This window comes from Rattus rattus, chromosome 3, assembly GCF_011064425.1.
Source record: "Rattus rattus isolate New Zealand chromosome 3, Rrattus_CSIRO_v1, whole genome shotgun sequence".
In the NCBI taxonomy this organism is placed as follows: Eukaryota; Metazoa; Chordata; class Mammalia; order Rodentia; family Muridae; genus Rattus; species Rattus rattus.
The window spans coordinates 218,461,478-218,488,140 of NC_046156.1; the positions used below are offsets into that span (position 1 = coordinate 218,461,478).

At 40.1% G+C, this 26,663-nt stretch overlaps 1 long non-coding RNA gene across 4 annotated transcripts in view; it reads left to right on the forward strand.

Annotated features, from left to right (window-relative positions):
- The first annotated feature begins 14,444 nt into the window (after window positions 1-14,444).
- LOC116897346 overlaps window positions 14,445-26,663 on the forward strand; it is a 55,024-nt gene continuing 42,805 nt past the window's right edge. For all 4 annotated transcript variants that reach the window (XR_004387419.1, XR_004387422.1, XR_004387420.1 and 1 more), the window contains exons 1-3: window positions 14,445-15,345; window positions 18,037-18,232; window positions 19,203-19,304. This is a non-coding gene — a long non-coding RNA (uncharacterized LOC116897346). The remainder of the gene's footprint in view (window positions 15,346-18,036; window positions 18,233-19,202; window positions 19,305-26,663) is intronic.

The following is a 26,663-nucleotide window of genomic DNA, read 5'->3' on the forward strand; positions in this document are numbered from 1 at the left end:
CCCACTGAGACCAGGACAGGCAGTAATAGCCAGAAGCTGGAAACAACCCAATGTAGCACAGCAGAAGAATGGATACATAAAGGGTTGTACATTTATACAATGGAGTACTACTCAGCTATTAAAAACGACTTCACAAATTTTGCAGGCAAATGGATGGAACTAGAAAATATCAAGTGAGGTAACCCAGACCCAAAAGGACATGTGTAGTATATACTCAATAATAAGTGGATATTAGCCAAAAAGTACAGAATACCTAGTATATAACCCATAGAATTTTAAGAATTTTAATGAAGAGAAAAGCTAAATCAGGATGCTATAATCCCACTTAGTAGGGGCAAGAAAATAATCATGGGAGGCAGAGAGAGGGAGGGACTTGGGTGGGAGAAGGGAGGGGGAGGGAAAAGGAGAACAGGATCAGGTAAGAGGGGGGATTAGGGTAGGAGAGAAGCCCAGAGGGCCAGCAAATGAATGGGAATATGCACCTTCAGAAGGTGGGAGGTAGGGAGATCCTCTGGAAAGTACCAGAGACCTGGGATATGAGACTCCCAGGATTCAATGGAAGGGACTTAGATGAAGTGTACAACAGCGTGGAGAAGGGACTTGAAAAGTTCACCTGCAGTAGAAAGACAGGGCCTCATGAAGAAGGATGATATTACCAACCCACAGTCAGAATTTCTGACCCAGAAGTGTTTCTGTCTAAAAGAACTGCAGGGACGAAAATGGAGAAGAGACCGAAGGAAAGGCTGTCCAGGGACAGGCCTAACTATTGATCCATCTCATGGGGGGTGGGTGGGCACCAAGGCCTGACACTATTACTGATGCTATGATGTACTTACAGACAGGAGTCCTGAATGGCTGTCTTCTGAGAAACCCAACCAACAACTTACTGAGACAGATGCAGATACTTATACCCAACCATTGGACTGAAGTCTGTGACCACTATGGTTGAATTAGGGGAAGGATTGAAGAAGCTGAAGGGCAGGGCTACCCCATAGGAAGACCAGCAGTTTCAATTTTCCCGGATGCCTGGGAGCTCCCAGACACTGAGCCACCAACCAGTCAGCGTACACAAGCTGGTTTGATGGCCCCCAAACATATATTCTTTGAGAATTTTATACAGTATATTTTATTTAAAAATTAAATATATTCTTCTCTCATACAATACACCCTGATCACAATTTCCTTTTTCTCTACTTCTCAAAATACCCCAAACTCTCCTCTCCCCTACACTCCCCCACACTGACTCCAATCTCCTTTGGAGCAGGCCTCCCAGGGACAAACACTGAACATGGTACAACAAGCTACAGTAAGACGGAGTAGAAACCTTTACATCAAGGCTGGATGAGGTAACCTAGCAGGAAAAAAGGGGCCCTAAGAGCAGGCCAAAGAGCCTTCCCACTGTTAGTAGTCCCTCCAAAGCACCAAGTGACCAGCCACAAAATATATGCAGAGGACCTACCACAGATCCATGCAGGCTCTGTGATTGCCACTTCAGCCTCTGTGAGCTGAACTTAGTTGATTCCACAGGCCATGCTCTTCCAGTGTCCTCTAACCCTCTGGCTTCCACAATTCCTCCTCCCTACCTTCTGCAAGGTTCACCGAGCTTAGAAGGGTGGGACCCAATGGAGAACTCCACAGTTTGAGGGTTCTCTCCATCTAATGTTTGGCTGTGAATCTCTGCATCTGCTCCCATCAGCTAATGAGTGGATTAGCCATGGATATACGAGTACAACAGAATATTATTAGGAATCATTTCACTGAATTTTTTCCAGTTGGCTTTGGTTCTACCCTAGGTCTCTGGGCTATCCAGTCTCTGGTTTCTGGAAATCCAAGCAGTGTTGGACATGGTCTCAAGTTAAATCAGACATTGGGTGATCACTCCCACAAGTTCTGGACCATCGTTGTCCCAGCACATCTTGCAGGCAGGACAGGTTGTAGGTAGGTTTTGTGGGTGGACTGGTGTCCCAGTTCCATCACTGGAAGCCTTGCCTGGTTACAGAAAATGTCTAGTTTAGGTTTCATATCCCCCATTACTAGGGTTCCCCTTGCTAAGGTCACTCCTATAGATTCCAGGAAGTTTCCCTACTAGATTTCCACATTGCCTTCCAAATGCCCTCCAGTTCTAGTTGTCTCTCAGCACTCTCTTCCTACACTCCCCCAACACCAGCTTCATCTTATTCCTGTCTCCACATGGCCCCACTCCAGCCACAAAATGGATTCTCTTTCCCCTTCCCAGAGTGATTCATGCGTCCTTTCCCTGCACCCCCAATGCCCCAGAGTCCTCCTTCTTACTTTGTCTCTCTGAGTCTCTGGATTGGAGCATGGTTATTCTTCACTTAAGAGTGAGTGCATACCATGTGTGTCTTTCTGTGTCTGAATTGCCTTACTCAGAATGTTTCTAGTTCTATCCCTTTGCTTGCAAATGTCATGCTATTAACTTAACTGCTGAGTAATCTCCATTGTGTAAATGTACTACATTTTCTTTATACATTCTTCAGTTGAGGGACATCTAGGTTCTTTCCAGTTTCTGACTATTATGAATAAGGACACACCAAAACATAGTTGTAGGTTGGAATGTCCTTTGAGTATGTGCCCAAGAGTGATATAGCTGAGTTTTGAGGTAGAGTGATACTTGTTTTCTGAGAAACCTCCATATTGATTTCCTTAGTGGCTGTACAAGTTAGCACCTCTACCAGCAATGGCGGAGTGTTTCTTTTGCTCCATATCCTCACCAGCATGTGCTGTCATTTGTGTTATTGATCTTAGTTATTAAGATAGTTATAAGGTGGACTCGCAAAGCAGGCTTGATTTTCATTTCTTGATTACTATGGATGTTGAACCTTTCTTTAAGTGTTTCTCAGCAATTTGGGATTCCTCTATTGGAAAATTCTCTGTTTAGACCTGTACTGCTTTTTAATTTGTTTATATCTAGTTTCCTGATATTTCAGATATTAGTTCTCTATCAGATGTGAAATTGGTGAAATTTTTGGGGTTATTTTTGGTTAATAAAAATAACTTTATTCTCTTTTCTACAAAGTATGCACATTCCACTACCTTAGTATCCTTGTCACCAGTTAGGACCAGTGAAGGAGTCAATTGTGTATTCATATAATTCCACCAAATTATAAGACCCCAAAGACAGAGCCAGATTATAGAATGATGGATGATAAAGCCAATCTGAGTGCTAGCCTGGTTGAGATATTCCATTGGATCTACAACTATTTAGAGAAGAGTGGTGGAATCTGAACAGGCTATCAGCCAAAGACTGGAAGAGTTGGTGGAACATGGCTACATATGAAGACTGCCACCCATCTCACTGGATGCTCTTAGGGTGTGTGAGGTCAATATATCTCATTAACCCACACAGTAATCTATAGTCTTCACAATACTAGTTAACTATGTAGAATTTGATTTTTGTCATTTGCAACTGAACGAATCCTAACAGAGGATGGGTTGAGGAATATACAGAAGAGAAGTATGATACAGATGCCCTTTGTGAAGAGATAATCCATTCATTCCACAAACATCCATTCAAAGTATTAAGGCAAACATACCAGACATTATTCTAGGACTGATATGCCAACTCTCACATTACACAAATAGAGGTATCGTAACCACTTCTTTGCTACTTTAGTAATATTGATAATCTTGCCAAGGCACGACTTTATCCAATAGACTGGTTTCAGGTCTCTGGAGGTGAAGTCTCAAAGGCAGCACAACTGCAATGAAGTTTTATTTGCCTGTGAGCCTATAAACATAAAACATGGGAAGGAAAACAACATTTTCTGTCTCTGTGATAAAACCATTTGCACGAGCCTTAGTAACTGGATAAATGAAAGTGGGCTAACACAAATATTCACTTATTCAAAAGTAGGATGGACCTCAGTCTACCTTAGCTTCTGTTAATTGATTTCTAACATTAACTTTTTCTTTAGATATTAAAATAATGATGTGAAAAATACCTATTTATCCCAGAAGAACTTAAATAACTTGGCTTACAAGCCTGAAAAGGGTTAGATGCTGATTCTTCCCTTCAGAGCCAGCTGCTAGCTTTTTTGGGAGGACCTGATGATCTAAATTTTATAACATTTTTGAAGTTATGGCTAGGATATCCTATGTTCAGATCTAACTTTTCTTACTTGGAACCAACTTCAATGTAACATGTACTTCAGTGGGACTTACTTGTTAATGTTGGGCACTCGTGCTCTTGTCTATCTTACCCTCCTATAATTCTCAAATGTGCAAATTCTAATCAGTTTTGCTCCTCCCATGCATAATCGTTGCAATCTAGACAATCTATGCCATATAATATATTCTTCACTTTAATGTGCAATAGTAAAGTTATGTAGGTAGAACATCAGAATGAACTGTGGTAATATCTTCTTAGGTTTCCTCCTTCCAGCTGTCAAAATCTTGGTGTTCGTTTGTCTAATGGGTAAAGATATTGTCTAGTTTTCTAGTTACCCATAAGACAAGTATTATTGCAACTATGATTATCATTGCTGGAAAATAAAATTTCAGCATTTCCTTTAATATGTGACATGATAGGGTCAGTTTGTCCCTGTTTAAACATGAGCAAGTTTATAAAAGCATGTAATATCTATCCTTCTTGCCTAATGTTATCATTAGTGTCTTACCAGCCTTCAGTATTTATTTCTTGAAGGAATTAATAAAGAGTATTACTATGTTACTTAGAGAAAAATAATGAAGGTGCTAACCTTTGAAACCACTGAGAAGATACACAATTCAAATTTATATATGGCTCATGTGGACTCTTTTAAGTGTGGTGGTGAATGTGCTGAAGACCCTAAAGAAACACAGAAATTACTGTTCTATAGACAATTTCTAACGGTTAAAATCTAACTCTGCTTTAACATGTAGAGAGAAGTTGAAAATATCTTTCAGGAGAAAACCTAATACTTTTGATGATGACTATTCATCATGTCATTACCTTAAGTGATCTAAATGCTGGTTAAGTTTGGAAATGTGGCAGAAATTCTTTAATTCTTATAATCCTTGATAAGAAGTTTATACAGTTAGTTTAAAGAAAGTAGAATTTATTCAGAAGCTCTCATTTCAGTGAAGCAACATTATGATTGACCCTAAGTTGTCCCATGTGAACTTATTCTGTGCTTATGTTTGCTGAATAGGTCTGCTATGGCTGATTTTTCTATCTGTATATGAATACCATTTTTAGGTAAAAGTTTAATCCTAAAGAATCCAAGTAGGTCACTTTAGTACTGACTTTTCTGACTGCTGGGAGTAATCAGACATTTGTGTGTAATTAAGGGAATCATTGGTAATTTCATCTCTAGTTAACTTTATTTTTTTTTCTTTCATTGGATATTTTCTTATTTACATTTCAAATGTTATCCCCTTTTTTGGTTTCCCCTCTGGCAACCCCCTATCCCCTCCCCTTCCCCCTGCTTCAGTGAGGGTGATCCCCCATCCATCCTTTTCTGGCATTTCCCTACACTGGGATATCCTGCCTTCCAGGACCAAGGAGGCTGTCATTTTGTCCTATTGTTAGTGTCCTTTGCCTTACAGAAGCTTTTCAGTTTCATGAGATGCTACTTATTCATTGCCTGTACTACTAATGAGGAAGTTCTTTCTTGTGCAAACGTATTCAAGGTTATTCCTTACTTTCGTTTCTATTGGGTTCAATTTACCTGGTTTATGTTCAGGTAAATCAGATCTACATGTACTTGAGTTTTGTGCAGGGTGATGGATATGTGTCTATTTGAATTCTACATGCAGATACCCAGTTGACAAACACGATTTGTTGAAGATGCCCCAGTGTGTATTTCTGACTTCTGATAAGAAACAATCAGGTGTCCATAGGTGGATTTATGTATGAGCTTTTGATTCTATTCCTCTGATAAATTTGCCTGTTTTTAATGTCAATATCATGTAGCTTTTATTATTATTGTTCTGTACTATAGCTTGGAATCTGGGATGGTTGAGGTTATAGGCAAGGGCCACAGTGCCTATCATATGATAGTTATGTTATAATAAACAAAGCAGGTAGCATACTTGTGTTTGAATATATTAGATCAAATCATCTTTTCTGGATGGGCCTGAAGAGGTGGTTCAGTGATTAAGAGCACTGAGTGCTCTTCCAGAGGATTTGTTTGTATCCTTACTGCCCACACAATGGCACACAAGTGTTCATAACCCCAGTTCCAGGGGATGTAGTTCTTCTGACCTTCGCATGTACCAAGCATGTATGTGTTGCACAAATATACATGTAAAATCCATACACATAAGATAAAAATAAATTTTAAAACATTATCTTCAGTAGATTCTGATAGGAAAAACCCTCACATTGTATTAGGCTGGTGAGTTGGACTCTAAAAGTTTACGATCTTTCTTTCTGGGCATGGCCTTGGTCAAGGTTACAATATACATTTTCTCTCATCTGCAAAGACTTTTTTTGGGGTATATAATTGAGATTTTTTTTTAAAAATAAAAACTCTAACTGCATTTTGTTGTGAATATTTGTAATGTAAGAAAATTTCTACAGTGGTGTAATTTTCTCCAGGTTGTCCCAGAGGGTAGGAAAACCTAAAACACTGTGGTACTCTTTGCCACATGTATATTTTTCAGGATTACTTAACACTTCTGTGATCTTCTTTATTTTATTATTGAGATTATTTTATAATCTCAATAGTATATTTGTGTACACCTTTTCTTTAGTTCTTAGTTAATTTTAGTCCTAGTTGAAATGTATTTTCAATTTAGATATTATTTTTCCACTGACCCAGCCAATATACAATTTGTTTCTGTGACCACAGGATTTGTTTGTGGGTAAAAGGGTTAGAATTTTATTCAATAGATGTTTAATTTGTATGTTATAAAATTTTCTTCATGTTTTGCCTTGAATTACTATCTCTTTAGGACCTTGTTTTATTTGATTTTTAGAATATTAATTTTTTAGCTTAGTGTTTTTGAAGCATAATTATCAGTACATTTATATTTTGTTATAATTAAGGTATACTGAATTGATAAAAAACATAGTTTTTACCCTCAGAAAGGTAGTAATAACACTGCATTGTACCCCAAATTTAATATATTATTTTTGTTAAAATGTTCATTAGTTTTATTACTATTAGTTTTATTACTATATTAACAGAAAAATACATCATTTTTCTTCCTGCTTTAGGTTCTTTTGTTTGTTTTTTCTTAAGACAGGCTATAGGTCTTAAATTCCTTAGTCACTGAGGATGACTTGAACATCTGAACAACCTGCCTGATACCATTAACTAGGTCAAAGCATAGATAGGAGGTAGGTCTTAGGGAAGAACCAAATACCATTATTGGATGGTATAAACAGATGCAGCACTGAAAGAAGTCCCAGTGATTTGTCATGTCATAGGTCAGTGTATCTCTCAACCGTCATTGGAGAAGGCTTTCTTTGCAGTAGGTGGAGTGGAATAGACCCACAATCAGTCAACATGCCGAGAGTAAGAGACCGTGGAGTGCTTCAGTCTGCATGGAGTATCTACATTCCCTCCCATCCCCAAGGCTAAGAGCTAATCTCAGAGGATAGGCCAGAAAGAACCAGAACTGGTAGCCTTCTATAGTGAAACAGTATTTCTGTTTTTTGGATATGACAGAGTTGTTTCGTACATGAGCTCACAGTGGCTGGGACTGCATGTACAAAACTTGTACAAGATTAAGCCGTTAAAATCCCAGTATGGATGGTGGAGGGACTCATGAAGTCCATCCTTGGCCGAGGAGCTATTGGCAGTTGATATTCAACTGGAAAAGAACCAGTTTCTTCCAGGATGTAGACCCTGGAAGGTTGTGCATACTTCAGGAGATGGTCCCATGCCCATGAAGGCAGCACTGAATGGATCAGTGGATAATAAAAATAAAATGAGCTTATGATGCTGAAAGGGAAGAACAGGGAGAGGAAGATGGGGAGGGACTGGAGGCAAGATTCCATCCAAAGACAGTACATGCATGCATGAATACTAAATAAACATTTTGGTAAAGGATTACAATAATTCATGATTATATCTACCTTGCTGTGTACTTTTGAAAACAATTAGACCAGACTTTGGGAACAATGAGAATCATAGCATTCATGCCATGAATCCCCAGTAATATATGACATTTGCTGTCTTTGTCTCAGGTTTAAATTTTTCTCAACATTAAAAAAATATTTTGTTCAAATTAAACATGTCGATTTAATTATTTTTGATAAATAAAAATATTATGTAATGGTAATTTTCTGAAAAGAGGCACTTATGTTGTTTAGGTGAGCAAGAAATAGGTTCCTGTTTTTCTACGATGTAACAACAGCTTATTTAATTTAAAGTTAGGACACACTAAATACAAAGTAAATAATTTAGAAAATCATTCTATCTGATCTTAAACACACAAGAGCTCTGATACTAATGTGGAACTTTTATAGAATTTATTGTTTTTTTAAGCTATTTGGCTTATTAAGTAATATTTTAAAATAATTAATATTTAGCTATCTTGAAAGAATTGGATTTTTCACCAACCCAAGAGCATGCATGGGCTGGTCCATGACCTCAGGCACATGTAGAACACAGGACTGCCTTGTCTGGCCTCAGTGGGAGAGGATGCACTGTGGAAACTTGATGTTCCAATGAAGAGGGATGCTGGTGGGGGTGAGGTGGAGGTAGGTGGGTGGGTGGGTGGAGGAGTACCCTCTCAGAGGCAGAGGAGACAGGATGAAGAACTCCAGTAGGGAGGACTAGGAAGGAGGGAAACTTTTGGAATGTAAATAAATAAATAAATAAATAAATAAATAAATAAATAAATAATAAATAAATTACTACTACTACTGCTACTACTACTACTACTACTACTACTACTACTTAATCAAACAGAACTCAGGTGAGAGCACATGCAGGCAAGGATGTGGAGAAAGAGGAACACTCCTCCATTTCTGGTGGGAATGCACTCTGGAAATCAATCTGGTGGTTCCCCAGAACATTGTAAATAGTTCTGCCTGAAGACACAGCTATACCACTCCTGGGCATATATTCCAAAAATGCTCCAATATATAACAAGGGCACATGCTATGGCTATCTTCATAGCAGCCTTATTAATAATAGCCAGAAGCTGGAAAGAACCCAGATGTCCTTAGGAATGGATACAGAAAATGTGGTACATCTACACAATGGACTATTACTCAGCTATAAAAAACAATGACTTTATGAAATTCTTAGCAAATGAATGGAATTAGAAAATATTATGCTTGTAGATCTCTCTTGAGAGACACACCCAGAATATAGCAAATACACAGGTGAATACCAGCAGTAATCCCCTGAACTGAGAACGGGACCCCCATTGAAGGAATCAGAGAAAGAACTGGAAGAGCTTGAAAGGGCTCGAGACCCCATATGAACAACAATGCCAAGCAACCAGAGCTTCCAGGGATTAAGCCACTACCCAAAGACTATACATGGACTGACCCTGGGCTCCAACCTCATAGGTAGCAATGAATAGCCTAGTAAGAGCACCAGTGGAAGGGGTAGCCCTTGGTCCTGCTAAGACTGAACCTCCCAGTGAACGTGATTGTAGTGGGGAGGGTGGTAATGGGGGGAGGATGGGGAGGGGAAGCCCATATAGAAGGGGAGGGGGAAGGGTTAGGGGTATGTTGGCCCAGAAAACGGGAAGGGGAATAACAATCGAAATGTAAATAAGAAATACTCAATAAAGATAAAAAAATCACACTGAGTGAGGTAACCCAGACACAAAAGAGCACACATGGTATGGTTCTGATAATTGGGTATTAGGTCAAAAGCTCAGAATACCAAAGATACAATTCACAGATCATATGAAACTTAAGAAGAAGTAAGACCAAAGTGTGGGTGCTTTAACTTAGAAGGGAGAACAAAATAATCATGGGAGGTTGAGGATGGAGGGACCTGGGAAGGAGAGAGGTAGAAGAGAGAAAAAAGGAGGGTTTCAGGATCAGTTATGGGGAGAGACAGGAGAGAAGTCCAGAGGGTCAGGAGAATGAATAGAAATATGTAGCAGTGGGGAATGAGGAACTGGGGGTAGCCACTAGAAAGTCCCAGATGACAGGAAGCAAGAGGCTCCCAGGACTCAATTCGGATGACATTAGCCAAATTACCCAACAAAGGGGAGATAGAACCTGTACAGATCATTTCAAGTAGATAGGCATGACCCCTAGTTGAGGGATGGGGCTACCCATCCATCTCAAAAATTTTAACTCAGAATTGTTTCTATCTAAAGGAAATGCAGGGACAAAAAAATGGAGCAGAAACTGAAGGAAAGACCATTCAGAGACTGCCCCACCTAGGGATTCATCCTATCTTCAGACATCCAACCCAGACACTATTGCTGACACCAAGAAGCACTTGCTGAGAGGAACATGGTATAGCTGTCCTCTGAGAGGATCTGCCAGCCCCTGACTAAGACGGATGCAGACACTCACAGCCAACCATTGGACTGAACCTGGGGACCCCTATGGAAGAGTTAGGGGAAGGACCGAAGGAGCTGAAGGGGATTGCAACCTCATAGGAAGAACAACAGTATCTACTAACTGGACTACCCAGAGTTCCTAGGGACTAAACCACCAACCAAAGAGTACACATGGGGAGACCCATGGCTCCAGCTGCATGTGTAGCAGAGGATGGCCTTGTCTGGCATCAATAGGAGGGGAAGTCTTTGGTCCTGGGGAGGCTTAATGCCCCAGCATAGGGAATGCTAGGGGTGTGAGGTGAGAATGGATGAATGGGTAGAGGAGCACTCTCATAGAGGCAAAGGAGAGGGGGGATGGCCTGGGGGAGTTGTGGAGGGGAAACTGGGAAGGGGAACAAAATTTGAAGTGTAAATAAATTAAATAACCAAAAAAATACATAAAAGGAAGAAAGAAAGAAAGAAAGAAAGAAAGAAAGAAAGAAAGAGAGAAAGAATTGGGCTTTTGTTACACCTTCCATTAAATTTTTCTAAGTGTAGATACCTGTCTTAGATTTTTAAGGGGCGACAAAATTGCCAACATTTTCTCTATAACAATTGCAGCCTTCCTTAGCCTGTGTCATTTTTCTTTTTGAAAAAGTAGATAAATGAATATAGCAGAAGGTCATTACAATTCTCTCATTGATTTTTTTTTTTTGAGAGACTTCTTCCAGCAGCAGATGGATGCAACTGCAGAGCTCATAGCCAGATATTATGTGGACAAAGAGTCTAAAATGGAGGTCTCTATTGGTTTCCTCTGCTCATAGCTTGGTGCACCCAGTGTAAAAGTGGGAAGGTTGTAGGAGTGAGAGGGGATGGAGGACACCATGGGACCATGGCTCACTGGGTTCCCATGGGCTCACCGAGACTGAGAAGGCAAGCATGTAGCCTTCATAGGTCTACAGAAGGTCCTCTGCACGTGTACTACGGCTGTTAGCTTGGTGCTCTCATGAGAGTCTGACTCTTGCTTGCTCTTTGGACTCTGTCCCTTCTACTGGGTTACCTTGTCCAGCCTTCACACGATACTTTGTCTCTTGTTATTTTATCTTGTTTGTCCAGGAAGCCCTGCTGTGAGGCTATGTCCTTGATGTTTTTTGTTTTTGTTTTTGTTTTTTAACTAGTGAGAACTATGTAGCCCACCATGGCCTTGGCTTCAATGATCTTCCTGCCTCAGACTTCGGATTTGTGAGATTATAGATAGGGATATATGCAGTATTGTTTGTTTGTTGTCTCTTGGAGACCTACTCTTTTCTGAAGGGAAACAGGCAGAGTCGATCTCATGGAGAGGGAAGGTGGGGAGCTGGTGGAGGGAGAGGAAATTGTGGTCGATATGTATTGCATGAGAGAACATTCTATTTTCAGTAAAAAAGAAAAATCAGACAAAAATGTAGATATAGATATCTTTCAATTTCAAAGTTTTGTGATTAGCTGTAGAAGAAAAAAAATGTGTATTGACATGTGCTTTCACAATATCACAAGATTGGACTTGACTATCTTGTTTTTTTTGGGGGGGCTTTCTGAATATTTCTAAAATTAAAATTTTTAATTTGTATTTTTATGTGCATTTGTGTTTTGCTTGCCTGCATGTCTGTATGAGGGTCCTGAATTCCTGGAACAGGAGTTACGGATGGTTGCAAGATGCCTTGTGAGTACTGGGAATTGAACCTGGGTCCTCTGGAACAGCAGCCAGTACTCTTACCTGCTGAGCCATCTTGCCAGGCCCCTGAATTGTCTTTTTAAATTATCTATTATTGTTGTTGCAGTGTTGTGGACCCACTGCACATAGTGCGTGTGTGTGTGTGTGTGTGTGTGTGTGTGTGTATGTGTGTGTTGTGTAAAATAATTAAATGCTCTGCCAATTTGAGCTATAGTTGTAATCATTGTTGGTTTTTGAGATATATATTTTCTAAGACTCATATTTATAGAGACATATAGACAAATCAGTATACCTGATAGACATTTATTGTCTAATACAGTCAGTATTACATGATTCTGATGTCACTTTGATTTGTGAAGATAGCATATTGACCTTGGTGATCTGGTAGACTAGAAATGATATTATGGAACTCTGAAAGCAATACCAAGCAATGCCTATAATAAAGCCCAAAGCCACTAAGATCCTGTTTCTATTTCAGTTCTAAGATTGTTTCATGTGTTTGGGAAATAATTTATGAATAATTTTCACAATAACAATTGTGCAAATTTTGTATAGTTTTACTGAGGAACTAGACAAAGGCAATTTTTAAAATACTGTATGCACTATCAATACTGCATATATATCTGTTTTGATAATCTCAGGAATCTGGAGTCTGAGGCCGGAGGATTGTTGAAGCCAAGGCCATGGTGGGCTACATAGTGAGAACTAGTTAAAAAGAAAACATCAAAGACATAGACTCACAACGTGACTTCCTGATAGGCTTATATATGTCCTGGGGTTTGATCCCCAAAACCACAAAACCCACTAACAATTCCCTCCACCTTAATTATTACTTTTCCTCTTATATAAATAAACACTATTGTGTAACCATTGGCCAATCATTTTATGCCAGGCACATTTCATATACTCTGTAATTCAGTTCATTTTAGTGTAAAATGAAAACTTCCTATTTTGCTGGTAAAGAGTTTGAGCTTGGGGGCGGAAGGGATGGCACAGGGATTGAGAGTATGAACTCTTGCAGAACAACTGAATTTTGTTTTCAGCGTTCACAAAGGGTGCTTGATGGCCACCTGTAATTTAAACTCTAGGGAATCCAATGCCCTTCCCTGTCATTCATGGGCACCTCCTCAAGCACATCCTCTCCCACGTACACGTAATTAAAATAAATCTTAGGAAAAGAATCTGAGGCTTAGACACTCATCTGCCCAAATCGAAGACAGCGATTGAGAGAATAAGGATATCGGATAAAAAAATGGATGAATGTGGAGCCTGTTTTTGATGTTAAGTACTTTATTATGTTACCTTTTAATAATGCACAAGCTCACACTCTTACAGATGCTTAAACCTACATAAACTACTTGTATAAAGCAAAAGGAGTTTATATAACTTCACATTCCTCTTCTATTGTGATAGAATTTGTCTACAGTGTATTTTTCTGTAACATTTCATTAAGTGACATCATCTGTATAAGTAGTACTATATAGCATAGAAGTGTAATTATGTCAAGATATAGAGGATTTTTGCCAGCAGGCTGGCTTAGATATTAAACAGTGTTTATTATTAGACTGAATGGAAAAATTAAGTTTTCTATTTTAAAAACAATACATTTTATTTTTATACTTTATTTACCTTCCTACCCCCAACACATTATTTTAATTAATTACTTGGGAATTTCAAACAATGTACTCTAATTAAACTTGCTTTCTATTCTTCTCAGGCCCACGATCCTACCCATGTGCCCCACCCTTGCAGAATAAAAGAATGGGAGAAAAAAAAAAAAGAAGAAACCCCATCAAATCCAGTCTGTGTTGTCAATATATTCATTGGAGCATGGTCGAACTCCCAGTGCCCAGCCTCCTGAAGAAAACGGAGTCCTCTCCTACCCCCACAACAGAAGTCATCAACTGCGAAGAGCTACAGTTCAGCATATTCGTCGCAACTTTTAAGGACTCTGTTCAGTAGCTTCATGTCTTTAGGTTTTTTTTTTTTAAAATTAATCATTTCAAATGATATCCCCATTCCCCGTTTCCCCTCCAACCTCCCAGCCCATCCCCCCCCTCCTGTGCCTCTGTGAGGGAGCTCCTCCACCCATTCATCCACTCTTGCCTCCCCACCCTAGCATTCCCCTTACAGTAGGGTCAAGCCTCCCCAGGACCAAGGACCTCCCCTCCCACTGATGTCAGACAAGGCCATCCTTTGCTACATATGCAGCTGGAGCCATGCCCCCCTCCCCATATGTACTCTTCGGTTGATGGTTTAGTCCCTGGGAGCTCTGGGTGGTCCTGTTAGTTGATATTATTGTTCTTCCTATGGAGTTGCACAGTCAGGGTGTCAGCAGGTCCCGGCATTCTCAGGCTATGAAGGAGAATCTGTTCTTGGCTTTGTTCCTTCCTGGAGGCTGTTGGGCCATCTTTGATGTCTTTGCCGTCACCTTCACGTGTGTTCTCTTCATGCATACGTTTGCTTTTGTGTCCATGCTTCCCGATTTATAAGCATGCAAGTGATATTGGACCAGAATTCACTCTAATGACTTCATTTGATTTTGATTACTTGTAAAAATTCCATTTTCAGATAAGAGCACATTCACAGGAACTAGTGTTTAGGACACCATCTGAGAAGATAAAATGTATGAATAGGTAACGTTTCTGAAGAAGTATATCTGAAAGTTCTTTAATAGTGGTTTTATATATAAGTGTGAAGTTTATTAAAATACTGGGATAATTATGAGTGTATGCCAATAGATGAGTCATGTCTAAATATTTGTTTTTGAGACAGGACTTGTTTAGTCTTACAAAAAATATATACATACATAGTTTAATGAAAGATTTTCTATGTGGACTGACAAGAGCCATAAACTAACCAAGGCCTTAACGCCAGGTATGAGAACCTATTTTTGAATTCTTGGCTGCTGTTGTCCAAGAGACTTCCAAAACATTTTGGGTTATTTATGTTGCTATTGGTTACCCCAAAGGTGGACATTGATAAGTCCCATGAAGACATCAAGCACTTCAGACAGAGGACCAGAGGATTTGAACTATATGCAACCTGAAAGCCTCATTCCTGAGGACCACCTTGCATAGTATGAGAAAGTGCCACATGTACTTCCAAAGGAGAGAAGAAGCAACAGTCCTTCCTAGACCCAGCTGTACATCCTGTGCACTGCAACAATGACCAGAATGGCAAGCGTGCCCTATGGGTATGGTACTGATACACATTCCTTGTTGGTAAGCAACAGCTCTCTAATTGGACTTAAGACCCACTCAATAAGAGGTCCCTCTTATTACCTAAAAAGCTACCCAGAGCTAGTGAAGTCACTGGTCTTGGAGGAGAATCTACAATTGCCACTTTACTAAACCAGCATTATCCCTAAAAATATTTGTCCTTTTACCCACAGGTAAATGTAGGTCTCACCCCTCATCAAGGAAGCTTATTTTTGTGACAGACAGAAATCATTACAGAAAACTACAAGTAATCAGAATACAGAGTTGTGGCATTAGCTCCAATTGATACATCTACAATCCACCTCCTGTGTTTAGTATTTGTACTGTATCTTTAACCAGAAAGGCACGTAGCTCTAATACCCAGATAGACATTAGTGTTTCTGAATCATCATATAATACTTAAATTCTTGACATAATTTTCATTGAAGATTATGTCACGCAGTTTGCTAAAATAGGTTAGATTCCATAGTACTCTAAATCTGTATCTGAATTTGAGATCCATTGGGCAATTAGCTTGATGGTCATTGGTGATGAGTTGCATCACTGATTTCCAAGCATCAGTTGGCTGAATCAGCCTTGTCTTATGTGATTAAGCTCTTTGTCATCAGTCTTGTCCCTCCTACTTTCAGGCTCTTGCCAAGACATTTTTAATGATCACATTACTCTCTTGGCTTAACTTTTTTATGAAAGCATTCTAGTTTTTTGGTCTGTTGGGCATTTCCACAATCCTTTTCATGCCTTTCTCATCCCATTTTCTACATTCCCCAAATCCACCTGAGGTTTTCAGAACCCTGTGTAGTCTTTTTCACTGCCACACCTTCACCATGCACCCCTTCCTCCACTAAGAAGGCCTTTTGTCTTACATATTCCTCTTTCCAGCAAGTTTGTCTGTCCTTCCTTCCTTCCTTCCTTCCTTCCTTCCTTCCTTCCTTCCTTCCTTCCTTCCTTCCCTCCTCCCTCCTCCCTCCTTCCTTTCTTCCTTCCTTCCTTCCTTCCTTCCTTCCTTCCTTCCTTCTTCCCTTCCTTCCTTCCTTCCTTCTTTCCTTTCTTTTCACCTTTTTATTGGTTTTTGTGAATTTCACATCATGCACCCCAATCCCATTCATCTCCCCCTGCCTGTACCTGCCCTCCACCCTTGCAACCTCTCCCCAAACAGAGAAAAAAAATCTTGTTGTGCAAGCTGTAGTGTGTCACAGTGTGTCACACAGTATACCTTTTTTCCTAGACTTCTTTGCTTGCAAATGTTTATTGCAGTGACTCCTGGGTCTGGTATGAGGCCTCTGGCTTCTGCTATCAATACTGGAACCCCCTGGGGCTCCTCAAGAATACCCCATCATTGCTCTGTGTCTAGGATTTGTAGGACCAAGCTATTCACACCTCCAGCATTTCATTGATGTGATAGCTGTTAGGTGGGGGGCCTATTCAAAGCCTTGGATCTGGCCTTGAGAGGTATCTAAGCTTGTCAGCCTGCCAGCTGTTCTGAACCTATGCCACCTGGGTAAGCTCTCCTGTCTTCTCCTGGCTGGTCCATCCAGTGTTGTAGTCAGCAAGGGGCAGTCCCAGCTCCTGCCAGCTCTCCGGCTCTCATGCCTTCAGGGCTGGCTCGTCTACACCCATGCTTCAGGGCTAGCTTTATTGTGTTGCTCATGTGAGCTGCTGGGCCTGCTGTCCCAAGTGCTTCAGTAGGCCCAGATCACCTAAAACCCCCAAAACCAGTTCTACCCTGCTGTACAGATAAAATGTAGAGCCCACTCTCCCAAGTGCTACAGCAAGCTCAGCTCACCTTCAACCCTGACAAAAAGGGCCAGCTCTATCCTGTTGCCCAGTTGAGATCAGGGTCCATTCTTCTGCTCTCATGACCGCAGCACCAGCTACCGTGCTTGCTGTAGGTGGCAAGGGGTAAGGATTGGGGAAGCATCTCTCCCTCACCCATGGCACTACCGACAGACAAGTTGTGGAGCCCATTCTCCAGAATGCTGCAGTAGGTGCGGAGCAGGGACAGCTCTACTGCTCTGATGACCTTGGGGCTAGCTCTCCTACCTCCTGTAGGTGGCAAGGGACATGAGGAGAGGATATCTCCTTTGCCTATGTCACTGCTTAGCCGACTGGACTGGCGGGGCCAGCCTTTTTGTTTCCTCACACCAGAGTCAGCTCTACTGTGCTGTCTAGGCAAGTTCAAGGTCTGCTCTCCTGAGTGTCAGCAAGTACTTTCTGAATACTCATCTAAGTAATATTGTTCCCCTGAAGCATTTATCATAAACCTGGCTTTCTTTCTTTTAGTGTCTCTAGTATTGTATCTAAAACGTATTTTAGAACCGACTATAGGATAATTTTGAAGCCAGATTTTATATTTTTCATTTCTACTAGATTTTTTTTCACTTTACCACACTCAAAATAACACGTTTGTTATTCTAGAATTTCATATATGCATGTATTTAATATATTTTGATAACATAGACTTTTGTTTAATGTTTGGCCAGATATTGTAGAAGTTGCAAATCAAAATGAAAAACCATCTGTGGAGTTTGTATTCTTATAAAGAACTCCCAGTTTCAGTGATTTGAAGGATAATAGAGAGACATTATGAAGACTTTGTTGATAAAGAGAGTATACCCAGAATACTTTTAAACATGCAATTATGACTGACCATGTTTTTACAGTGCTTTAAAGCTAACAGAGTTTATTTGTTTCCAGGTGGCCATGCGATGGCATCATAGGTTGCTGCAGATGGTTTCAATGGTTCTGTTGGATGTTCTTCATCTGTGCCTGCAAAAGGAGCCCAAGACTTTATGTATGGCCATTGCTATGACCTAGTGTGATGCTCTACTTTTCCGCTGAACTTTACTTGCTAGAGCTGAGGAGCTTGGCTATAATTTAGCCTTTTCTTTTTGTAAGTAGCTACGCATAGCTGAGACAAAATTATTTTGCTGTTTAAAAAACAATTTTATTGATTTTTTTAGTCAGGTTTTTAAAAGTTATGGGTTCTCCTAAGAGTCACAGGCTTGTGGTCAAAGGTTTGTATTTCTAATGCTTTCCTATGTGATTACATTACTAAAGTACATAGAATCATATTGGCTTACTACAAATGCCAACTATTTTAAATCTTTCAGAACATATAAATTCAGTCCCCACGACAGTATATTCTACCTCATTAGTTACTAATGGCTGAAACTTAGAATTTGTTCATCAATGATATTGATGTTGCACAGCATTAATTCTACTCGTAATGCTTTTTAGTAATGTCTACTCCTCTCTCCAACCATCATGAACTAGAAACCAGAAAAAATTCTATTTCAAGAATTGGTAGAAACACGCATCTCTACTAAGGAGAGTGAATAAAGTAGCTGAAAATTAAAGTACTTTTTCTGTATGAAAAGTGGGAATATTTTTCAGAATTCTGGGAAATGTCAAAGTAATTTTGGCTGTAGTCATATTGCATTTAATGCTATAGAGAATATTGCTAACATTAACAAAAATATTCTGTAATTTCCCCAGTTATTGCTATTGGTGATGAGGGATGTGAAGTTGGCATGCATCCATGCTTTGAGCATCACCATTAGACAGATCTGATTCCACATGTCACAAACAATCTTTCTTTTTAAGACAGCTGGAACATTTTCAGTTGGAGGTAGAGGTTAGGGTTGATTATTCTATATTTGCATCAGTGATATCTTAGAGTATAACAAATGTACCAGAGTAAACACAAGTGTAAATTTTTATATATAAGACATTTTAAAAACGTATCTGTGATTTTTTAAAAACTTTTCAGAATATAGTAGTTTGGAACCAAAGGCAAACTTTATTCTATATTAATCATTTTATCTTTTATTCCTGTGACATTGGGAACACTTGCTTTTCAGGTATTTAGCTGTTGTTGAGGAAGGAGCTTTGGAAATAGAAGTAACCAGGCAGCAGGTCCATTTTCACTGTCGAAGGCAGCTGAAAACTCATCCCTACTGATGGTAAGTGTCTTCTTCATGTGTGGGAAATGGTATAAGACTACTCTGTTCAATGGGACCCTACTGGGATGTTGAAGTATGATGCTTCATTGGTTGAGTGTAAGCAATCAAAATAAGAGTGAAAAAGGAAGACCTGGGGCTAGGCAGATGCTCATTGAGTAAACTATTTGTGGAATAAACTTGAAGATCCCACAGGAAAGCCAGATATGGCCAAGTGCCTCTAACAACAATTCTGATATAGAAAGGGAGCTTACTGGTCAGGGACTAGCCAAAACGGTGAGCTTCAGGTTTGCTGAGAGAACCACCTATCTCAAAAAATAAGGTGAAAGGGCTGGAAAGGTGGCGAAGTAATTAAGAGCACTGGTTGATCTCTCAGAGGAGAACATGGGTTCAACTCTCAACACCCAGATAGCAGCCAACAACTATCTGTAACTCCAGTCTTGGGGGATATAATGCCTTCTTATGCCCTCAGTGAATACTGCACATATATTGTGCACATACATACATTCAGGCAAACACTCAGACACATAAAAATAAATGAAATCTCAAAGTATTTTAAAAAGATAATGTAGAGGTCTGATATCAATCTTTAGACTTTGCAAAATTAGTTTTACACACACACACACATAAACACACATACACACACACTATACATACACAAACACACACATTTGAAAAATGTTATTGCTTAAAATATTTTAGATAACTTGTCTTAGTATTTTTAATATTGATTTCATTAATATATTTATGTTGAGTCTAGGGTAAATCTTTATGCTGGAACTAGACCAGGATTATTATAAGATAAACTTAATGTATAAATTTGAGTTCATAGTGGCTAGAATAATTCTTTTATGATTCTGGTAATAAAGTATCATTATCATCTTAGATCTAGTGTAAGATTTAAACTCTGACCCACTAACCTCCAAGTCACTTCTTAAAAGTGCTTTATTAAACTGCACAAAGCTTTTTTTTTCCAAGTCAGGCTTTCTTTGTGTAGCCCTGGTTGTCCTGAAACTTGCTCTGTAGATTAGGCTGGCCTTGAACTCATAGATCCACCTGCTTCTGCTGGGATTAAAGGTGTGTGCCACCAATGACCAGCTTACAGTAACCTTTTATGTAAACAAAGTGGGACAGTTTCTGTCCTGAAGCCCAGTCTAGACAGTCAAAATGATTGACTTTAGCATCAAAAGCTGTCTAGCTGAAACTTTTGCTTTTGTGACTTTATATGGACATAACTTTTGATGTTCTTTTAGCACATTAGGTTTTATATTTAGAGTTTTATTTTTATACAGTCATGTGTATAAATCTCATGAGTATATATATATATATGTATATGTATAATATATATACTACCTAAATATGAGCTGAACATATGTATATATTTATATATAATCATTTTATATATAAGTAAATAAGTTTGTGCTACCTCAGGCTGCTTTCAAATTCAGGATCCTCTTCCTCAACCTATATACCACAGACATTACGGGCACATACATCTTCCCTAAATCATTTTTTAAATTTTTCTTTTGTTTTTCTGAGGTTATAATTTCACAACTTCTCCCTTCCCAGCACTCCTGTATAACCATTCTTCTTTTTTCAGATTTATGGTCTTATTTTATTAACTGTTGCTTTACACAGACACAGAATAGATACACACACACAAACACAGACTCACGCACACTCACACACACACACTAACACACACTCACACACACACTCACACTTACACACACTAATACACACTCACACTCACACACACACTCACACACACTCACACTCACACACAGACTCACGCACACACACACACACACACCTCACACACTCACACACACACTCATACACACACACACACACACACACACTCACACACACACACACATACTGCACCACCCACACACACACACACACACACACACCCACACACACACACACAAATGCACACACACAGACACACACACACACACACAAAACACACACACACACACACACACACACACACACACACACCACACACACACACACCACACACACACACACACACACACACACACACACACACACACACACACACACACACACAGACACACACACACACACACACACACACACACACACACACACACACAGACCACACACACACACACACACACACACACACACACACACACACACACAGACTCATGCACACTCACACACACACACCTTCACACACACTCACACACACATTCACACTCACACACACACACTCACACACACACACGTATGGGTGTGTGCATAAACATCTATCTATTGAAAAGAGACGCTTCCTTGGTGAGGAGTGAGGACTACACTTACCTGTGTGTATAAGAAGAAATATTTAAATGTAGTTAGAGATGATGGTGGTATAGTAAAGCGGCAGTTGTAGGTTCTCCTCCAAAACTACCCATGACACCTCTGGCTGTGGGTAGTTGGCTAGGTTTCAAGTACCAGGCATGGTTTCCCTCTTGTTAAGTGGGTTTGAAGTCCAGTTAGAAAGCTGTTGGTTATGAACAATGTATGCATAGCATTACTGCATCCATAGGGTTATGGTTCCATGCTGACTATTTCTGTGGTTCATAGGCATTGAAGCTGGGTATGGTGAAGACTGTTGTTTCAGGTCAGTTTCTGCCTGGAATTCTTGAAGTAGAATCTTTATGGTACTTCCTTGGAATATTTAGGAATATCTTGAATATTTGCCCTACTCTTTAAGGAGTAGAACTGGTAATTCTCAAGATTTTACAGGCTGACACTAGGGTTATGGAAAATACATTTAAGTTTTCAGCAGGTCATCTAAAATAGTAGTTAATTGTTTTCTAGCAGATATATCACAAAATATAAAATGTCTTAGTTAAGTTTACTATTTCCATGCTAAAACACCGTGACCAAAAGTTGAGGAGTGAAGGTTTTATTTGGTTTACAATTGCAGACCCATAATCTATAGCTGAAGAAAGTAGGTACAGGAACTCAAATAGTGTGGGAGTCTGGAGCAGGAGGTGATGCAGAAGCCATGGAGGGATGCTGCTTATTGGCTTGCTCCCCCTGGCTTTCTCAGTCTACTTTCTTACAGAATCTGGAATCTCTAGGGGTGATGCTCTACAGGCTTGCCTACAGCCCAGTCTTATGGAGACACTTCTCAATTGAGTTTCCTTCCTCTCGGATAACTCTAGCCTGTGTCAAGTGGTGTAAAAATTAGCCAGCATAACAATTGTCAATGAAAAAGTGGAAACTTGTTTCTGTAAGGGTTATTTTATTTTATTTGTGGCTGTAAAGATTGACTTCTGGGCCTTGCACAGGATAGGCTAGTGCTCTACCTGAGATATGGCCTCAGATATCTGTGATTTGATGACATTAGCTAAGATACCCAACATTCGGGAGCTAGAACATGAAGAGACCACCTCCAGTAGATAAACATGGCCCCCAGCACAGGGATAGGGCTACCCACCATCTCAAAATTTTTAACCCAGAATTGTTCCTGTTTAAAGAAAACTCAAGGACAAAAAATGGTGCAGAGACTGAAGGAAAGGCCATCCAGAGACTGCCCCACCTAGGGATCCATTCTATCTTCAGACACCTACCCTTGATGCTACTGTTGATGCCAAGAAGTGCTTGCTGAAAGGAGTTTGTTATAGCTGTCCTCTTAGAGGATCTGCCAGCACCTGACTAAGACCGATACAGATACTCACAATCAACCATTAGACTTAGCCTGGAGATCCCAATGAAGCAGTTAGGGGAAGGACTGAAGGAGCCGAAGGGGATTGCAACAGTATTGGAAGAATAATATCAACTAACCGGACCCCATAGAGCTCCCAGGGCCTACTCTATCAATCGAAGAGTACACGGGTGGGTCTGGTCGCCCCCCCACCTCTGGTTACATACATAGCAGAGGACTGCCTTATCTGACATCAATGGGAGGGAAGGTGCTTGGTCCTGTAGTGGCTTGTTGCCCCAGAGAAGGGGGAAGCTGGAGGAGTGAGCAGGGAGTAGATGGGTGGGGGAGCACCCTCTTAGCAGCAAAGGGGATAGGGAATGGAATTGGGGGTTTGTAGAGGGGAGACTGGGAAGGGGGGTAACATTTGAAATGTAAATAAATGAAAGAATTAAAAAATGTATCCATGGCCTTTATTGTTTATAAAATATACAGATTCCATTCCTTCTAGTCTTTAGTGGTCTTCTGCCATCAGGCCACTGCAGACTGCTCCAGCCTCATCCATGATGGCCTTTTCTTTTCTCATCTAACAAAATGGATGGTCTGTGCATTCTAGGCAAACTCAGTGGCTCCTGGTCACTCGACAATGACAAATTTGTTTTGCACTCTTGTTTTCAGTCAGATTTTTGCTTTGATTTTGTAGTAGTTTTGCTTGACTCATCTTGTTTTTTTTTTTTTTTTATTAACTTGAATATTTCTTATATACATTTCCAGTGTTATTCCCTTTCCCGGTTTCCGGGCAAACATTCCCCTGCCCCCCCCTTCCTTATGGGTGTTCCCCTCCCCACCTCCCCCATTGCCGCCCTCCCCCAACAGTCTAGTTCACTGGGGTTCAGTCTTAGCAGGACCCAGGGCTTCCCCTTCCACTGGTGCTCTTACTAGGATATTCATTGCTACCTATGAGGTCAGAGTCCAGGGTCAGTCCATGTATAGTCTTTAGGTAGTGGCTTAGTCCCTGGAAGCTCTGGTTGCTTGGCATTGTTGTACATATGAGGTCTCTAGCCCCTTCAAGCTCTTCCAGTTCTTTCTCTGATTCCTTCAACAGGGGTCCTATTCTCAGTTCAGTGGTTTGCTGCTGGCATTCGCCTCTGTATTTGCTGTATTCTGGCTGTGTCTCTCAGGAGCAATCTACACTTCTGCACTTCTTTGCTTCATCCATCTTGTCTAATTGGGTGGCTGTATATATATGGGCCACATGTGGGGCAGGCTCTGAATGGGTGTCCCTTCAGTCTCTGTTTTAATCTTTGCCTCTCTCTTCCCTGCCAAGGGTATTCTTGTTCCCCTTTTAAAGAAGGAGTGAAGCATTCACATTTTGATCATCCGTCTTGAGTTTCATTTGTTCTAGGCATCTAGGGTAATTCAAGCATTTGGGCTAATAGCCACTTATCAATGAGTGCATACCATGTATGTCTTTCTGTGATTGGGTTAGCTCACTCAGGATGATATTTTCCAGTTCCAACCATTTGCCTACTTAATTTCATAAAGTCGTTGTTTTTGATAGCTGAGTAATATTCCATTGTGTAGATGTACCACATTTTCTATATCCATTCCTCTGTTGAAGGGCATCTGGGTTCTTTCCAGCTTCTGGCTATTATAAATAAGGCTACGATGAACATAGTGGAGCACGTGTCTTTTTATATGTTGGGGCATCTTTTGGGTATATGCCCAGGAGAGGTATAGCTGGATCCTCAGGCAGTTCAATGTCCAATTTTCTGAGGAACCTCCAGACTGATTTCCAGAATGGTTGTACCAGTCTGCAACCCCACCAACAATGGAGGAGTGTTCCTCTTTCTCCACATCCTCGCCAGCATTTGCTGTCACCTGAGTTTTTGATCTTAGCCATTCTCACTGGTGTGAGGTGAAATCTCAGGGTTGTTTTGATTTGCATTTCCTTATGACTAAAGATGTTGAACATTTCTTTAGGTGTTTCTCAGCCATTCGGCATTCCTCAGCTGTGAATTCTTTGTTTACCTCTGAACCCCATTTTTAATAGGGTTATTTGTCTCTCTGCGGTCTAACTTCATGAGTTCGTTGTATATTTTGGATATAAGCCCTCTATCTGTTGTAGAATTGGTAAAGATCTTTTCCCAATCTGTTGGTTGCCGTTTTGTCCTAACCACAGTGTCCGTTGCCTTACAGAAACTTTGCAGTTTTATGAGATCCCATTTGTCGATACTTGATCTTAGAGCATAAGCCATTGGTGTTTTGTTCAGGAAATTTTTCCAGTGCCCATGTGTTCCAGATGCTTCCCTAGTTTTTCTTCTATTAGTTTGAGTGTGTCTGGTTTGATGTGGAGGTCCTTGATCCACTTGGACTTAAGCTTTGTACAGGGTGATAAGCATGGATCGATCTGCATTCTTCTACATGTTGACCTCCAGTTGAACCAGCACCATTTGCTGAAAATGCTATCTTTTTTCCATTGGATGGTTTTGGCTCCTTTGTCAAAAATCAAGTGCCCATAGGTGTGCAGGTTCATTTCTGGGTCTTCAATTCTGTTCCATTGGTCTATCTGTCTGTCTCTGTACCAATACCATGCAGTTTTTTATCACTATTGCTCTGTAATACTGCTTGAGTTCAGGGATAGTGATTCCCCTAAGTCCTTTTTTATTGTTGAGGATAGTTTTAGCTATCCTGGGTTTTTTGTTATTCCAGATGAATTTGCAAATTGTTCTGTCTAACTCTTTGAAGAATTGGATTGGTATTTTGATGGGGATTGCATTGAATCTGTAGATCGCTTTTGGTAAAATGGCCATTTTTACTATATTAATCCTGCCAATCCATGAGCATGGGAGATCTTTTCACCTTCTGAGGTCTTCTTCAATTTCTTTCTTCAGTGCCTTGAAGTTCTGATTGTACAGATCTTTTACTTGCTTGGTTAAAGTCACACCGGTACTTTATATTATTTGTGTCTATTATGAAGGGTGTCGTTTCCCTAATTTCTTTCTCAGCTTGTTTCTCTTTTGTGTAGAGGAAGGCTACTGATTTATTTGAGTTAATTTTATACCCAGCCACTTTGCTGAAGTTGTTTATCAGCTTTAGTAGTTCTCTGGTGGAACTTTTGGGATTACTTAAATATACTATCATATCATCTGCAAATAGTGATATTTTGACTTCTTCTTTTCCGATCTGTATCCCCTTGACCTCCTTTTGTTGTCTGATTGCTCTGGCTAGAACTTCAAGAACTATATTGAATAAGTAGGGAGAGAGTGGGCAGCCTTGTCTAGTCCCTGATTTTAGTGGGATTGCTTCAAGTTTCTCTCCATTTAGTTTAATGTTAGCCACTGGTTTGCTGTATATGGCTTTTACTATGTTTAGGTATGGGCCTTGAATTCCTATTCTTTCCAGGACTTTTATCATGAAGGGGTGTTGAATTTTGTCAAATGCTTTCTCAGCATCTAATGAAATGATCATGTGGTTTTGTTCTTTCAGTTTGTTTATATAATGGATCACGTTGATGGTTTTCCGTATATTAAACCATCCCTGCATGCCTGGGATGAAGCCTACTTGATCATGGTGGATGATTGTTTTGATGTGCTCTTGGATTCGGTTTGCCAGAATTTTGTTGAGTATTTTTAAATGCGTCGATGTCCATAAGGGAAATTGGTCTGAAGTTCTCTTTCTTTGTTGGGTCTTTGTGT